Raw genomic sequence first — 6,000 nt, 5'->3', positions numbered from 1 at the left:
CCAAAGTCTCTGCATACTGGTGTCACCACCAGCCTGGGCAATGCCGAGGCTTGCGAATGAATCACTATGCCTGATGTTATGAATCTCAGGATCTGGCCCCACTTATCTTCTCCAGCCTCTGTGAGATGGTAGTGACCAGCTAAAGGGCAGCCCTCAGGAATGACAGGGACAGGGAACCACCCTGGCTTCTGGCAGCTCCCTTCAAGCTCCCAGGGAGAGTCCACCTCTTTCAACTGCCCAGCCAATGAGAGTCAATGGGATGTTACATCACTGCCAATGAGAGGCACTGGGAGGAGACTTTTGGCCCCACCCACCCATTGTGAGTTCATCAATATGAAGGTCCCTGGAAAAATCTGCGTGTAGGTGTGCCCTTGGGGGTACTCAGTTTGGATGTAAGGGGTCTCTTTCCTACATTTTCCTGATAGAACCAGGGTTTTGTCTTATGAGGGGTGACAGAAACCTGTGTCCCTGCTCTGACCCCACTCTCCAAATTATGCTTGGTGATAAAATAAGCACTATCCACATTGTGGCATTGTTTTAATCAGTGATAGTGTGTGTGTGTGTGTGTGTGTGTGTGTGTGTGTGTGAGTGTGCGCGCGCGCGCGTGCGTGCTTGCGGGGGGGGGGGGGGGGGTAGGGTGGGCGGGGGCGTTGGTCTTCTGTAATATAAAAATTTGAGGATAGTGAAATCTTATCTAATTATTCTTTATCAATAAAAATTGGGAGTCAGATATCCGGTTAAGAACTGGAAAGATCAGAAGATCAGGGAAGCCTCCACCAGTGGCCTCTTAACTCTTTTGTTCCTTCTTCCAAAAGGATGGAGACAAGCATGGGTGACTGTAATTCTGTAAGTCTTATTTACCTAAATAACCTAAGGACTACGGCTTCACATTAACAAGGTAAACAGTCTCTAAACAGATGTACAATATAAGGACAATGACCTTAAAATTGTGACAGTTCACAAAATATCTTAAATGGAGGTAGAAATGCACAGTGCAATATGATAAAAATATCTTTAATATGTATCAATATATAAACTATCCTAAACAGAGGAAGTACATACATACAGTATGACAAATATAATTTTACATTTGTATCAATATACAAAATATTTCAAATAGGAGTAGCAATATGTGTACAATATGACGATTATAGTTTTAAATTTGTATCAATATACAAATTATCTTAAATATGATTATAAAAATGGTTTACATTTGTATCAATACAAAAGACTCCATATCAGTGCAAATTATCTAAGGCTGATATTTTACTAAATTAGTTTACTAGTATATACAATAATCTGCCTTAATATACTAAACCTAGCCATTCCCTTTTAAGGAGACTCCATGGATTTCTTGCCGTATCTGGTGCCCTGGGTTAAGTCAAGGATACAGAAGGAGAACTGGAAGAAGAGAAAGAAGGTAGGAAAGGGGATGGAAGGCAAAGGAGAGGGAAAGAAGGAGAGGGACATGAAGAGGAGAGGAATCAAAAAATGCAAACCATGTTCTGGCCACAGTGATTAGTTCAGGAATGGGGAAATGTTCAAAACTAGGTCAGTGATATTCCTTCACAAGAATATTCTGCCAGGACTTTGAGAAAAGACTGACTCAGTTCACTGAAGCTAAAAAATTTGTAGTTAAGTCTAAAAACGAAATATTTACCATACGGCATTTAGTGGGTTCACTAAGACCCACAAATAGCTCAGATAATGCATTCTGCACACCATTCAACTATGTCTGAAACTAACCTTCCCACAGTTTCTTTTACATAAAACTGAATCCTTCCGTTATTCCTTTACAAGTTTCTGTTGCTTGAAATTGCAAGAATCTTAACTGACATCAGAAGTCCAATGGCTTTCATAGGCATTGTACGTGTCTATTTCTGTGGTTTAAGGTTCACCATGAATGGAACACAAAGCCAGTAACAAGTCTCAAAATTCAGCTCATTTTCACGTGCTTAATGCAAGAATAGCTTCTCTATTTTCACTTAAGACTTCATAATAAGAGATTAATTGTAACAGCAATTGTGATACCAACAGTTAATTTATCTGCTTGGTGTCCAAGTTGTTTTATATCAAAATTCTAGTGCTGAAACAGAGTTATAATCTGCTCAGTATTTTCAATTTTAAACTCCTGCCTGTAAAACATAACAATGAATGTTACATTACTTATCCAGATGAAGAGAATATTCAAAGAAAAATTAAATTCCCATATTATGTACTATAAAAGGAAGGACATAATAGCACAGTAATAATTCTTGTGGGAAATCAAAAAATAAAATTAGGTCTATGTAGATTCCAGAAGTACTTTTCCTAACTAATAAAAGGTGTTTTCACATGCTTATTGTATTGAATAATAAGGGCAAGTGATCTATCTATATATGTTTACATATATGATATTGTATATATGATCACATATTTATGAATTTTAGAAAATTATTTAAGTTTTTAAATCTGTTTTGACACAGCCAAGACTACAAGGGTATGATTAAATCTCTTAAAATACATAAATTACTTACAATATTAAATTGACTTTTTTCTAACTTGTTAAGCACATCAATTTAAAAAATGAAGTTACTATGACATCTATCTTTTACTGTCTTCCAGAATGATCAGAAATGAGTTTTAAAAGTATCTTCACAGCCTTCCCAGAAACATATCTCAATCCAAAAAGTTATTATGACAGCTTGGAGAAAAAATAAGTCAAAATATTTCAATAGACTCCATTTAACCAAGTACTTAGCACCACTGTATACTACAAAATCATACAAATGTGCTCAAAAGAAGAGTCTTACACTTCATCATCATGAAATTTCAAATGTTGTTTGATATTCTTGTTACAGTCTTTAACAACACCTTCAATAGACGACTCCATTCTTTTCTTCTTTTCAGTAACAGTACTGCTAACATCAGCTACATTGAAAAAAAATGCCATTAAAATGTAATGTTGAAGACAAAGATTTTGCTCCCACATATGCAAGTAAACACAGATACAGGTTTAAAGTTATTCAACAATACAAAAGGGAGTTAAAAACAGCACCAACAAAATGCCTCAAGCAGTTCACATTTTACAGCACTCAAGATTTTTGCTTTGCAGACAAATATTCCACCAAAGTCAAACAAAATTCTAAAATCAGAAACACTTGTGTTCCTGATCATTGTGAATGAGGAATACTTAGCATTACTACAAGTATAATCTTCTTGCTGAAGATAACTTTTAAATTTGGAGATCATAAAAAGACTAATAAATAAAATAATAGAACAAGAAGAATCTTATAAGGATATATTTTTTATTTGAAAGACTACTCTCCAATTGAAAGGACATTTAGCTGTATTACTGTTAGAACTCTGGCTAGGCAGTGGTGACACATGTGTAGCCGGGAGGTGGTGGCGCATGCCTTTAATACCAGCACTCGGGAGGCAGAGGCAGGTGGATCTTTATGAGTTCAAAGCCAGCCTGATATGCAGAGAGAGAGAGAGAGTTCCAGAATAGCCAGGATTACACAGAGAAACCCTGTCTGGAAAAAACAAAACAAAAACAAAAATAATAGAACACAGTATATGTTCTTTAAAAAAAAAAACAAAAAAAAAACCCACCTTTTATACCAGCATTTGGGAGGCAGATGCTGGAGATCTTTGAGTTCAAAGTTATTTTGGTCTATACAGTGAGTTCCAGACCAACTAGGGCTACATTGAGAGACCCTGTCTCAAAATATTTTTAAATTAAGTCAAATTTTTAAAAAAGTGAAGGCCAACATTCAAAAGGATAATTAAATGAAGGAATAAAAATTTTATTGGAAAATAGTAATGATATTTTGAAATGTACTGTTTACAAATAGAAACAGACAGAAAAAAAACTAATAATTATCAAGAACATTTTAAATACTTTTTTGAAGTTTTGTTTTGTTTTGGAGACAAGGTTTCTCTGTGTAGTCCTGGCTGTCCTGGAACTCTCTCTGTAGAACAGGCTGGCCTCGAACTCATAGAGATCTGTTTGCCTCTTCCTCTCGAGTGCTGGGATTAAAGGTGTGTGCCACCACCACCTGGCATTTGTGAAGCTTTTCATAGGACATTTACAGTTTATAAAATTTTAATACTTCAAATAATGTTTGCCAAAAACATGCCTTTCTACCATAATCATCTTTCACTGCCTAAGATGAAACTAATATTTAATACTTTCAGCATCTACAATATATTTAGTAAACAAGTACTCTGATACCACACAACTGTGGATCCTCCAAAAAAGACTTGGCATTATTTATACTTTAAGTCTTCTTATTTTAAGAATTAGTCTAAAAGAATAATGTCTCCTAAACTAGCTGAGATGCCTCAATCATAGAACTATAGCACCCTGTTGACAATCAGGAGATCTCCCTTTTGAAGAGTAAAGTGGCTAAAATAGAAATTTTCAAGCCAGAACGAGTTGCACAGTAAGATCCTGTCTAAAAAACAACCTGTGTGTGTGTGTGTGTGTGTGTGTGTGTGTGTGTGTGTGTGTGTGTGTGTGTGTATCTCACAGCAATTAAAAAATGTATCACAAGATTTAAAAAGAAAAAGGGCTATGAATTTGAAATAGAGCAGGGATACATTACACTGGAGTGTTCAGAAGGAGGAAGGGAAGGGAGAAATGACATAATGATATTATAATCTCAAAAAAGTTACTACATAAGAAATCAAATAGACATGAGTACTGCCTCTTATAAAGCTCATAAAATTGATAATTAACAGAATTTAAAACTTAGTGTCTTTCTTACATCTGATTAAAGATCTCTCACTGGCTAGTAAAACTGTCTTTCATTTTAGATACATAATTTATTGTTAAAAAGGATATGGGCGGGACTATTTGGATTCAGTGTGTTAAATATATAAACCATAAAAGAGGTTGGGGTAGGCAGACACATGTGGATGCCTGTGAGTTTGAGGCCAACCTTATCTACATAGTAAAACCCAGGATAGCCAGGGCTATGTTGGAAGCTAAGCCTACCAGAGACCTCCACAAAGATGCTGTTAAAGCTGAATAAAAAGTCTTTATTGCCAGTCAGCAGATGCATGGAGAACTTGCCCAAATCATGTAGCCCTAAGCCTTACAATTATTAGCCTTTTATGCCAAATATCATATCCTGGGTGGCACATTTCAGTTAGCAAGAAGTGGAACTAAGGAAGCAAAGTGCAGGGTTAATACACGTGTGGATTTTTCACTCTGGGAACTTTCCCAGCCACATCCTGGAACCACTGACTTGACCTTTGCGGCTGCTTTGGCAGATAGGCTGCTGGGGCTGCCTAGTTTTATGTCAACTTGACACAATCTAAAGTTATCTAAGAGGAGAGAACCTCAATTAAGGAGATGCCTCCATAAGATCGGGCTGTAGGCTGTTTTCTTGATTAGTGATTGATGAGGGAGGGCCCAGATCACATCCCTGGGCACATGTTCCTGGTTTGCCTAGGAAAGCAAGCTGAACAAGCCAAGACGAGGAAGCCAGTAAGCATCCATGGCCTCTACATGAGCTCTTGCCTCTGAGTTCCTGTCCTGATTTCCTTTGATGATGAACAGTGCTGTGGCAGTATAAGCTGTGCTGATATTTTATTTTTATGTTAATAAATAAAGTTTGCCTGGAGATCAGAAGAAATAGCAAGCCATTTTAAGTAAACACAAAAGTCAGGCAGTGGTCAGGTACATGCCCTGAATCCAATCACTTGGCAGGCAGAGTCTCTGTGTGTTCAAGGCCATACTAGGGAACAGAGCCAAGAGTGGGACACACATCTTTAATCTTAGTACCCACCATAGAGACCTGGAGGTCTGTACAGACAGGCAGTGACAAGGAAGTGAGGTAGCTGGGTTAAGAGCCAATGAGAGGACAGAACAGCAAGGCAATAAAGGCATGGGAAGACAGGAAGTAGCTCACTTTGGAAGCTGGGGCATGGTGAGGTAATGTTAGCTGGTGGCTATTCCTATTTTCCTGATCTCTAAGGCTTTCACCCCTATATTTGGCCCCGTGTTTTTTT

Source organism: Peromyscus maniculatus, chromosome X (genome assembly GCF_049852395.1).
Source record: "Peromyscus maniculatus bairdii isolate BWxNUB_F1_BW_parent chromosome X, HU_Pman_BW_mat_3.1, whole genome shotgun sequence".
Classification (NCBI taxonomy): Eukaryota; Metazoa; Chordata; class Mammalia; order Rodentia; family Cricetidae; genus Peromyscus; species Peromyscus maniculatus.
Note: the sequence above shows the minus strand (reverse complement) of the source record.